Here is a 12,936-nt window from a genome sequence, read left to right as displayed (position 1 = left end):
TTTAAGCAAAACTACGCGAAGTCCCAGTTTTGAGATTTTTTTTTTTTTTTTTGCCAAAATGAGGGTCATTTAAATCGATAGATTTTTGAATAACGAGTTTTCTGGCCAAATTTTGAAATACACGTTTTTTCCAGAGTACGGCATTTAACACATTAAGACTAAACAGGGTAATTTGGGGATCAGAATTGATCTATTTTTGTAATTAAATCGAAGCTTACATTCAATTTCACATTGTTATTTCTTGCACCCAAACCAGCACATCATGCCAGGGTCACGTTTAGCAATAAAGATGTTAATTAATTCCCAAATGGACATGGGCATTTCCACTGAATAAATTATGACGTAATGTGTTTGTCAAATTCAGCTCCATGATAAATTCGTTACTATTTATGATATACCGCACTTCTATAATTAAATACATACTTAATGTTACTAAGAGATCTCAACATGTTATGTATATGTGGAAAACGAGACGGCTGGGTGTGATACGGCATAGATCTTATAGATAGTGTGCGCTTGGCTAGGAAGCTCACGACATTGCCATCCGGAAGTATAACGGACCAACACAAAAAGCTATGTGTAACCTTAAACGTTTATAGTCTGGTTAATACAGTTTAGTGAGAATTACTCTGAAACACAGATGGCAAAAAAAAAAAAAAAAAAAAAACAATAACAAAGGCCGGAGTGACGTCAACATCGATCTATCTATACCCAAATGATCCGTGTTTGATCCCCACTTTTGGCATCATGATATTCTCTGTTTAAGAAGATTAATCCGTGTTGCTCAATTTGCGGCGTTACGATGCAGCCGTATTCGGGAAAAAAAAACAAACACATATTTAAAATTTTGGCCAGAAAACTTGTGTGCGGCTATGTGGCCTTGTGGTATGACTCTCGCTTTCGGATCGGAAGGTCATGGGTTCGAGCCTCGCGCTCGGCGCATAGTTGAGTCCTTGGAAAAGACATTCTTTCACCGTACTCAGGTGCAAAATGAGTACCTGGCCGTTAACAGCGTTGTCTTTGTCTGAAAAATTGTAATATCGCCTAACAGGCGTCATGTCCCGTCCTACATGTTAAATGTTGCTGTTGGCCAGGGACCCCTTGTAAAGCGCTTTGAGCACGTTTAGTGGATATTGCGCTATATAAAAGCTCAATTTTTAAAACTTGCCATTCAAATATCGATCGATAAAAAATAAATTAAATTGAGCTTTTATTAAGCGCAATATCCACTAAACGTGTTCAAAGCGCTTTACAACGGGTCCCTGGCCAACAGCAACATTTAACATGAACGACGGGATATGACGCTTTTTAGGCGATATTACAATTTTTTTTTTCGGACAGAGACAACGCTGTTAACGACCTGGTAATCAACTATCTGCCGAGTGAGGCTCGAAACAGGGACCTTCCGATCCGAAAGCGAGTGTCATACCACAAGATCACATAGCCGCCTAAAAATGACCCTCATCATGGCAAAAACTATAACACCTGAGACTTAAGACTTTTTCATTTTCAGAGCATTTCAGAGCTCTATTTGTTTTGCATCCGGGTGATTTCGGTCTTAATTTCCTAATAGACACATTTATTTAAGGGATTAATAAAAGCAATTTGTGACCCATCGTCTCAAAACGGTATTATGTCGGGTTGAACATGATCTTATAAAGTCAGATTAAATTTAAACTGGTCAAAAATTGGAATGATCGCTAATTGGCACAATAAAATATGATATTCATTCTCCTCAATAAACATAAAAACTCGACGCAACTCTGATTTTCTAGCTATAAATTCAATTTTCAGCATCTTAATCATCCCGACATAATACCGGTTTGAGGAGAGGAGTCACCTTTATTAGACTTAGTTTCATATTGTGATTATCTACACCAACGTACAAGAGATGCCTTGATTAGATTGGTTCCATTTCTTCATACATCCATGCTATACCAACATATTGATGATATGCGTTTATCCAAAAAGCCAATAACATCCGACAGCCGGATATAATTTACCAACACACAGAATTGTGTTTAACCTTGAAAGTTTATGGTCTGATTGATAGAATTTAGCGAGAACCCTGCTCATAAAAAGGCTGGCTAAAAAAATCAATCACAGAGGGGTGAGTGACGTTAATTTTGTTTGAATACAGATATATTTTGTTTTATATATAGCGCAATATCCACTAAACGTGCTAAAAGCGCCTTACAAGGGGTCCCTAGCCAACAGCAACATGTAACATTTTGGACCTGACATGACGCCCGTTTTAGGCGATAATACAATTTTTTCGGACAGAGACAAATATGTTAACGGACAGGTAACCATTTTACATCTGAGTACGGTGAGAGAATGTGAGTAAAAGCCTTCTCCAAGGACTCAAATATGCGCCGAGCGAGGCTCGAACCCAGAACCTTCCGATCCGAAAGTGAGTGTCATACCACCAGACTACTTCGCCGCACGTACAATACCGACAACAACTTAATCTGTGGATCAGTTGATTCAAGCAAAACTGAGTCCCATTTTAAGTCAAGGTATGTCCAGACTTTTTGTTTTGTTTATTTTCCGTAAAGCCCTTAAAAACAATAAAAAACAAAACATTTTCCCGTTTGTTCGTCTACTTTTTAAATGTGTATTCTCACATTTACTGCTCTCCTGGCATTGGATGAGGCATCTGGATTTAATTCTAATGGATATATAGCAAAAATTATTTGCCATAGAACTAAGACATTTAGCAATATACAGGCAATTAATAATACATGCTACTAAAGAGAAGCTCTGGTTATTCGTTCTCTCATTATGCTATGTAGTTAATAGAATATAGAAAGCGTTAATCAGTTGATGGCTATGTGGTCTAGTGGTATGACACTCGTTTTCGGCTCGGAAAGTCCTCGGTTCGAGCCTCGCTCGTCGCATAGTTGAGTCTTTGGAAAAGGCTCTTTACTCACATTCTCTCATCGTACTCAGGTGTAAAATGAGTATCTGGCTGTATCTTTGTCTCTCTGCGAAAAATTGTAATATCGCCTAGCATGCGTCATGTCCCGTCCTACATGTTAAATGTTGCTGCTGGCCAGGGATCCCTTGTAAATGGCTTTGGGCACGTGTAGTGGATTTTGCGCTATATAAAACCTCATTTTTTTTCAATATGTAAGTAATATATAAGGATAAGAGGGATTTACTCAGATTTAGTTGATGAATGAACTTATTATCTTAATTACCTAGACCTTATTGGCCTCAAAATTACCAGTTTTGTTCATTTCAACAACTAAGATAAATGGAAGCATAAAGTGAAATATTGCAAAACGACATAAATAATTTATTATTTTTAAAGCTCACAGTTCTTTTGTGTCAATGTTGACCAAATCATATAATGTGAAATGAAAATGAAATGGTAATCCCTGTATTTTGTCCAAAGGGAAAACAATTTTTAAGTTTTTATTCGCCGGGAGGACCAGAACAAACAACACGTCAGCCACAGTGCAGCGCTGTAAAGTGAGCAAGATGAATGATTGTCTGAACAAGTGTGTTTGAAAGATTCCAGATCAAGCAAGAAAAATCAATATACTAAATAAAATCATCCAAAAAACCCAGTCTACCTCGACTGGGCATCGAACTTAAGACCTTCCGGATTACCAGCCAGGCGTGCTAAATGAGTCAATAAAATGTATAGTAAAATAAAGGCCCTAAAAATTACTCTTATAAAGGATAGAAATCAAAGTAAACGACTGTACGGCCTCTAACCTTCTGCAGGTAAACAGGAAAAGGAAATAAATATGTTTCATTACATCGTTTTCCTGTTTACCTGAAGAAGGTTAACGGCCGTGACGTCGTTTACTTTGTGTTGTATCTTGTGTCATGTTTACTTCCTTGATTTTACAATACATTTTACCATTACAGCGCCTTTAGTGTTTCCAGAAGAAAAGAAAGAAAAAGAAATCTTGCTACTTTTTACTTTTTATTTTATATTACGCTACCAAGAGGAGAAGGGGTAACCCGTCAACTTTAAAGTGGTATGTTATTAAATTGTCAAACAAACGAGAAACAGAAGTATTCCAGAATATAAACATGACACTTAATGTCGCGGTAACATTTTAGAACTGACACCTTATAATACTATGTGAACGAAGACGTTGAGAAATAAACAAGATGATGCCCTCAACTTGATGAATTCTGTGTGGTTTGTTTAGTTGTTTAACCCTTAGAAACATTCATCTCAGTTCAATATTTATAATAATGTTATGTGAACTGGTTCAATGTATTCAAAATTCAGTAGCGGGCATACATTAATGAGACATTTTGTACTATCTCTCTCTCTCTCTCTCTCTCTCTCTCTCTCTCTCTTTCTCTCTTTCTCTCTCTCTATCTATCTATCTATCTATCTCAGTCTTGGCTTACAAGTCTTACATTAAACAACATTATATTATTTTTAAAAAACTTATTGAGACAACCAATATAATCTCACATTGATTGCGCCCAGATCAAACTGTTTTAAAACATTGATTCTTTAGAATGTTGAAAAACAAAATCAAATTAGACAGAATCAAAGAATACAGGAACCCTGGTGGCCTCAAAATTACTACGATTCATTGAAAAAGAAATTAAATCGGCTAAAAATAGTTGGTAATCCGTTCCCATTGGACTAGATCCGTTCCATTCAGACCAATAAAATACGTCTGTCGGTCATGAAGGGATAAATTTGGACTTACCCCATTTCCCGTTGTTGTTTAGAAGGGAAATTAAATAGACTTCTGAAAGATTCTCCCCAGACGGTGCCCCGGTCTTGGCAAACATTACTTAACTCTTTTTCACTGTTTCACTTCCTTTCTTCGATGTAATAATGGTTATCTACGTTTAATTGGTCTACAAAACGATGTCTTGATAAAAGGAATATTTTTCTATTGTATTGAATGGCCTAGTGTGGAGTCGATTCATTAACAATAGCGTTACAAACACACACACACACACACACACACACACACCACACACACACATAACTATAATATATATATATATATATATATATATATATATATATATATATATATATATATATATATATATATATACTCGTAAGCGTGTTTGTATATGTTTATGTGTGTGTAACGCTATTATTCATAAATTGATTCCTCACTAGGTCATGCAATACAATAGAGAAATATTCCTTATATATATATTTATGATATATATATATATATATATATATATATATATATATGTGTGTGTGTGTGTGTGTGCGTGTGTGTGTGTGTGTATGTGTAACGCTATTATTCATGAATTGATTTCTCACTAGGTCATGTCATACAATTGAGAAATATTCCTTTCATCAAGGCATCTGTTTGTAGACCAATTAAACGTAGATACCATTGTTGTTGTTGATGTTGATGCTGTTGTTGTTGCTGTTGATGTTGTTGTTGTTGCCGTGGTTCCTTGCTTCCGGTTATGTGGTCTAGTTGTATGACACTCGCTTTCGGATCAGAAGGTCCTGGGTTCGAGCCTCGCTCCGCGCATATTTTAGTCCTTGGAAAACGCAATTTACACACATTCTCTCACCATTCTCAGGTGTAAAATGAGTACCTGGCCGTTAACAGCGTTATGTCTGTCCGAATAAAATGTAATATCACCTAACTGGCGTCATATCCCGCCCTGCATGTTAATTGTTGCTGTTGACCAGGAAACCCTTGTAACGCGCTTTGAGCACGTTAAGCCGCACAGAGACATAAATATGAAACTTGGGGTTGATTTCCCTTCTTTATCACAGAGAATAAATACAATTTCTTACATTACACAAGACCCAAAGTTCATATCTTAATCATTTCAATTGTAAATTTACTGTTCTTGGTCCTAATCATCTCGACATATTACCGTTTTGAGACGGTGGGTCATATTAAAATATCGAAGATAAATAGAACGAAGATGGCGGCATTCAGGTCTTTGTTATTGCTTTTTGCCATCCGCGTTTATGAGCAATTCTCACTAAACTGTATTAACCAGACCCTAAACGTTCAAGATTACATATAATTTTGTGTGTTGGTCCGTTATACTTCTGGATGGCAATGGTGTGAGCTTCTTAGTCAAGCGCATACTATGTATATTGTATCTCATTATTTAGACTTCATCTTTACGTTGTTTTGTCCGGAAGCCTCTAAACTCACATGATGTTTGTCATGTGGAACAGTCTAACTAGATCCGATCCCTACAAATATCCATATTACACACTACTTATTAAAAATAAGAGATATGAAAGTATTCAGCAAAAAAAAAAAAAAAAAAAAAAAAAAAAAAAAAAAAAAAAAAAGGGGGGGGGGGGGGGGGGGGGGGGGGTAAGAAAAGGAAAGGGGGGGGGGTGGGTGTTGGACACCATTAGGTGAGCTTAAAGTGCTCAAACGAAGTGTTAACACAACGCTTACCTCCGTGCATCTACATATATTATACAAGTCTTATAGCCCTATTATTCAAAATTATAGGTTGATTATCATGGTTACAATGGGGAATATTTAGTGCGTCTATGCGTAGCCTTCATGAACCGACAGACTGACATTGACTATAAGATTACGTCACATACAAGGCAGCAGCAGCTACTTGAGGTTGAGCTTGATCTTTTATATAGCGCAATATCCACTTAATGTGCTCAAAGGGCTTTACAAGGGGTCCCTGACCAACAGCAACATGTAACATGTAGAACGAGACATGACACCTGTTAGGCGAGAATACATTCTTTTTTCAGACAGAGACAACACTGTTAACGGTCAGGTACTCATTTTACACATGAGTACGGTGAAAGAATGTGAGAAAAGAGCCTTTTCCAAGGATTCAACTATGCGCCGAACGAGGCTCGAACTCAGGTTCTTCCGATCCAAAGGCGAGTGTCATACCACTAGACCACATAGCAGCACAATGCTTCTAATGGTGCTTACACTACTATGTTATGACGATCGACCCAATCTACAAATTCTTTACCGCATTCGAGCACCGTCGCAAACCCGCCCGGAATCTTCGTCACAATACACCGTTCAACAAGATGCTCTGCGGTTTCGGGTTCGTTCCAAAATCGGGTACATGTGCGGCTGTGTTTTCTAGTGGCATGATACTCGCTTTCGGATCGGAAGGTCCTGTGTTCGAGCCTCGCTCGGCGCATAGTTGAGTCCTTGGAAAAGGCTCTTTACTCACATTCTCTCATCGTACTCAGGTGTGAACTGAGTACCTGGCCGTTAACAGCGCTGTCTTTGTCCGAAAAATTGTAATGTCACCTAACAAGCGGCATGTCTCGTCCTACATGTTAAATGTTGCTGTTGGTCAGGGACCCCTTGTAAAGCGCTTTGAGCACATTTAGTGGATATTGCGCTATATAAAAGGTCAATTTTAAAATATTTTTTAAAGTGTTTCATTCATTCTGTTTTGTTGATAAAGGGGAAACCCAAAACGTTAATTGTATCTGTTTTCGTATATTAAATTGAAGCTTACATTCAATTTCACATTGTTATTTATTTCTTCGAGCTTCTTGCAGCAACATTTACATTACTCTTATTGTGACAGAGTTTTAGGGAATTTTCATGCTAAAAATTGACGAAGGCTACGGTTTGTGTCACCGGTGGGGAGAGTGATGTGTTTTTCTTAAGCAATATTACTGTCCGTGCACTCAATTAACGTTTTTGTCACCCAGGACTTAACAGATTGACCACGCTCTCCAATAACGATTTTATGAGTAACCAGATTATCGATGTTAACACTTTTACAAAGTTGGAGGCCATCAGCATACATGTGATGATGTCTCGTTCTAGAATGTTACGTGTTCCTGTTGGTCAGGGACCCTTTGTAAATCCATTTAGTGGATATTGCGCTATATAAAAGCTCTATTTTTTTTCAATTTGATAATAAAAATCATGCATTTTTCAACCACCACGAGTCATTTTTTTCTTATCTTGATCGTTCCCGATCTCGGTGCACAGTTTAGCAGGACAGCAGATAATCGAACACAGTTATGTTCTTTTAGCATTATACTTATATACTTGAGCTTTTAAATAGCGCAATATCCACTGACATACTCAAAGCGCTTTACAAAGGGCCCCGGCCAACAGCAACACGTAACATGTAAGAACAGTTTAGATATAAGCCCATTCACTACTATTGCACACAAAAACATCCAGAGACGTAAAATATCAAAACTTCTACATGCAATACATCAGAGGGTGATTTGCAAATTAAGGAAGAAGGAGAAGAAGAAGAAGAAGAAGAAGAAGAAGAAGAAGAAGAAGAAGAAGAAGAAGAAGAAGAAGAAGAAGAAGAAGAAGAAGAAGAAGAAGAAGAAGAAGAAGAAGAAGAAGAAAGAAGAAGAAGAAGAAGAAGAAGAAAAAGAAGAAGAAGAAGAAGAAGAAGAGAAGAGAAGAAGAAGAAGAGAAGAAGAAGAAGAAGCAAGAAGCGAAGAAGAAGAAGAAGAAGAAGAAGAAGAAGAAGAAGAAGAAGAAGAAGAAGAAGAAGAAGAAGAAGAGGAGGAGGAGGAAGTAGAAGAAGGTAAGTGTTGAATAAGACAATTAAACATAATATGGCTTACTGTAGTCTTGAATAAGAATATCGTTTTTTAAAACATAATCTATAATCGTCACATTGTCTCTATACGGTTCTATGTTGGGATCATTTAGATGCTTAAAATTGAATTTATTGTCCAAAAAAATGAAACTTTTAATTAATTTTATGTGCTTTATTGAAGAGGATTAGTATGATGTTTTAAAAAAGTGCGAAATCCAAAAATTCCGATTATTATATCGGCACAAGTTTCACGTTGACACAATGCCGTTTAGAGACGAAGGGCCAAATTTATTGAGATATGGTGTAATTATATAAACTATTTGATATGAAACAACCACCTTACCTGTCGGATGAGAACACAGTAATTAAAGAAATACAATTATTGTACAGACTCCATCAAGGCACGAGATCCGTATTAAGTTGCTGAAACTGGCATCAGTTTGTAGTTAAATTTAATTCCGAACTCATGTCTGAAACGAAATGTTAAAATAGTAACGTTAAAATAGAAAGTGCTCCCCATGATCGTCATAAATTGACACGATGAAGACTCTATCATATTACTATATGAAGAATCTAGAAGTCTGTTTATAAGGATGGTCATATTATTATGTAAAAGTGAGTGAAACTAAGCTGCTAGAAGGTGTGGACTGGAAAAAGTAATGAACAAAAATGAATATGACAGCTTCGAAAAAGAACTATATACGAAACACAGAACGGTTCGGGCTGAAATCCTTCGCCAATGACAAAAACAATAAAATCAAGACAGTCCAAATATTTCTCAGCCAGCTGTCTGGATTTTAAGTAATGTATTTATATTCTTATTGTTTTGGTTATTGGCTGAACAAAGGTTTTGGGGCCGAAACCTTCTGTGTTTGGTATTTTGTCCTTTTTCGAAGCTGTTATACTCATTTTTGTTCTCATTATTATGTATACGATTTGAACATGATGTAAGCGACGTGTTCTAATCGTGGACATGCTGTTGTTTTGAATTATATAATCACCAAATTAATCGTAGGAAACGCTAATGAAATATAAACTATTTCCCAAGTTTAAATGGTGGAAATAGGTTTTTTTTTCAAGTGTTCAATAGTACGGTCTTGTACTAGGTATTCATTGTAATCTATAACTACATACTATATGTATGGAAGAAATCTGGATCAGATCTATAATTTTTTGGTTACAACAATATGATTTGTAAGGATTTTCAGTAAAGTGGTTATAGCACAAAACAGTCGAAGGTAGGCTTGTGTCCTTCATGACATAATAAGCTACGAATTCTTAGAGTTGTGGATGATTCAATCATCTTATTTCACATCTCGTTTCGTTAAATGACAGCCTCATATTGGATTTTAGCAGAGGGATAGACATTAATGACACGAGAAGATAGAAATAAAATTTCTTGTTTTGAACATAGTCGATTGAAAATTAATGTCCTCAATAAGACTATGACGCAGAGAACACGGTCACACTTCTTATTCACTTTTTTTTCATCAACGCTTCCCACACCTTCCGGGAGAGGATTACCCCTTAACTCTCTCCTTACCCGCCATTTTCAGGATTTTTCCCAAAACTTCGCACCCAACTAACACAATAATAGATTTTTTTATCACTCAAACACAATAGCAGTAGATAAGTTCTTACCACACATGATTTCTTTAGCTAAACATATCATACACCACACTGTTCATTTTCTTTAAATTTGATGATGTACAAAAGAAATTTAAGAAAAAATGTTGGTGGGTATCGTAACGAATATGACGATTTTCATATTGTTAGCAAGAAGAGATTTAAAGTGAATTAAAACACACTGTTAGTGATATAATATTAGATATAACACAAGAGATTGAATTATAGAAACAGTGTATGTCTGGCAGTTTTCAAAAATTGGTTTTGTCATGTTAATGTCGAGCCTCAAATATTATAACGATAATAGTGAGACTATGTCATATTATTATTTTATATTCTCTTTCTCCCTCATTGCCTCCTATACTCATCTTGTCTGTAGTCTGTGCAGCTATGTATTCTAGTGGTATGACACTCGTTTTCGGATCGGAAGGTTCTGGGTTCGAGCCTCGTTCGGCGCATAGTTTAGTCCTTAGAAAAGGCTCTTTACTCACATTTCTCACCGTACTCAGGTGTAAAATGAGTACATGGCCCTTAACAGCGTTGTCTCTGTCCGAAAAAAAATTGTAATATCACCTTATACAGGCGTCATGTCCCGTCCTACATGTTAAGTGTTGCTGTTGGCCAGAGACCCCTAGTAAAGCGCTTTCAGCAGGTTTAGTGGATATTGCGCTACATAAAAGCTGAGATTAAAAAAAAGTCTTTCTATCTATTTAACTAACCAAATTAAATTGACAATCCCAACTTTGACAGAGAAACGAGGATAAAGCCATACTAGAATTAACATAGGGAAAGAAACCCTTAACGAGTACGACATGGATGTTAGTGTCATATTGTATTAATATTGGAACCGTCTAAGGACACATCGACGCATGGGCATACACAAAGTATAAAACATTTGAACAAAAAATCATCGTTATCATTATCATCATCAACAGCAGCAACATCACCAGCATCATCATCATCATCATCATCATCATCATCATCATCATCATCATCATCATCATCAACATCATCAACATCATCATCATCATCATCATCATCATCATCATCATCATCATCAACAACAACATCAGTAAGTATTATAAGGAAAATAATAATTACCCCTTTCCCCTTTACCACCAACACCTCCATCTCCATATATATATTTATATCCGCGGATGCACCACTTGTTACAAGGACACGTTTATTTTCTACAGGATTTGTTTACATTGTCTGATTTAACTGTCTGCTAACTATCGAGAGGTCGTGCCGTCTAAAGGCTAACCCACACCGGAGACTGACTCCGACGACACGGCCCTGCCGTCCCCGGCCGTCTTCCGGATAAAGACGTCGGGCACGGACAAAATACAAAAAATAAAGAGAAGATCCGCTAGACCTACCCAAACCAAGCACCTAAAAAAACGTCAGAGGACGTCGGGTGCTTGTTATGGGTAGATCTAGCGGCTCTTCTCTTTATTCTTAGTATTTTGTCCGTGCCCGACGCCTTTATCTGGAAGACGGCAGAGGACGGCATTGTCGGGTCGTCGGAGTCAGTCTCTGGTGTGGGTTAGCCCTAAGAATGTAATAAATCCTCCTAAACCGCTGGTAATCTCGTGGATCACTCACTTTTGACGCCCAACATCTGTAAGAAAATATTGGTGCTATGCGTTTAGTTAAATTGGTCACACCATCCGCCCACCGGATATAAGGTACCAACACACAAACCTATGTCTGATTGATGGATTTTGTGAGAACTACTCATAAAAACGGCTGCCAAAAAAAAAAACAAAAGCAACGAGCTGGGTGACGTCAAATTCGTTCCTTCTATTGACAAACATATTCGTTATCCAACCAAAGAGTATGCCGAGCATGATGGTACAGAGGTCTTCTTTTTTTTTTTTACAGTGTTCCATTTTTGTGGTTGTAGTTGCCTTTTTATATTATAGTGTAAGTACTTTATTTTCAGTGGCATAACGATCTCCTTTGTTTTGTTTTCTTTCGTTTTTGTATTTTTGAGATGGGGTTAGTTTTCCTTCCTTTTCAAATTTTTTCTTGTTCTTGTTGATGTTTTGCTTGTTTTTGTTATTTATCTTTTTTTTCTCTTTTTTTTTCTATTTTTTTTCCTAAACAGAACGTAACAGTAAACCATTTTGGATATTAAAGATGTATTTTCTTTTTTAAGAATATTATTTTAAGACACTTGATGACTTGAGCTTCTCGGTGTCAGGGAATCAAAATATAAACAAAGTCAAGGTTAAGGTCATATTACAACTGATAAATGTGTTTTTACAGTCAGATGAACAAATATACAGGAAATTCTTTTTGCTTTTAGGCATGAAGACTTGAAATGACTTCCTCTTTCGTGTATTCGTCAGCCTATATTTGGTTAACCATGATTATGCCATAATTTAATATATATTATTTCAAGTTCAATAATATTTGTATATTATTCGTATCTGCCGTAATTTTAGCCAGAAAACTCGTCCTTTAATTATAGATCGAATAAAATGGCCCTCATTTAGTCCAAAAAATTTTTAACCTGGGACTTCTGTGAATTCCCAGGTTTGAGAGTTTTTGGCGAGTTGAAGTTCATTTTAATCGATCGAAATTTGAGTAACGAGTTTTCTGGCCAAACATTTTTGAATACGTGTTTTTTCCAGAGGACGGGAGTTATGTGGATTTGAGTTCATTATCAGTATGACGCCATGGTATGAGAACGTTTACGGTTTTGGGAAATTGCGCTTGTTATTTGTATCATCGGGTTTTTGGCTCCTGGCCCCAAAATTTTAAAAAAATTAAAGAGAAAAAAATTGGACGTAATTC

The 12,936-nt window shown here is 36.6% G+C and overlaps 1 protein-coding gene across 1 annotated transcript in view; it reads right to left on the bottom strand.

The window, feature by feature from the left end:
* The window catches only part of LOC144964952 (PDF receptor-like), a 265,877-nt gene extending 256,899 nt beyond the window's left edge, over nt 1-8,978 (bottom strand). Inside the window, exon 1 of the mRNA XM_078899765.1 lies at nt 8,852-8,978. The gene's annotated coding sequence lies outside the window, so the exon portion shown is untranslated. The remainder of the gene's footprint in view (nt 1-8,851) is intronic.
* Nucleotides 8,979-12,936: the final 3,958 nt, after the last annotated feature.

The sequence above is a fragment of the Berghia stephanieae genome, chromosome 2, assembly GCF_034508935.2.
Source record: "Berghia stephanieae isolate SIO BIC M18660-M18661 chromosome 2, UCSD_Bste_1.3, whole genome shotgun sequence".
NCBI classification, from domain to species: Eukaryota; Metazoa; Mollusca; class Gastropoda; order Nudibranchia; family Aeolidiidae; genus Berghia; species Berghia stephanieae.
Note: the sequence above shows the minus strand (reverse complement) of the source record. Positions and strands in the feature narration are given on the sequence as shown.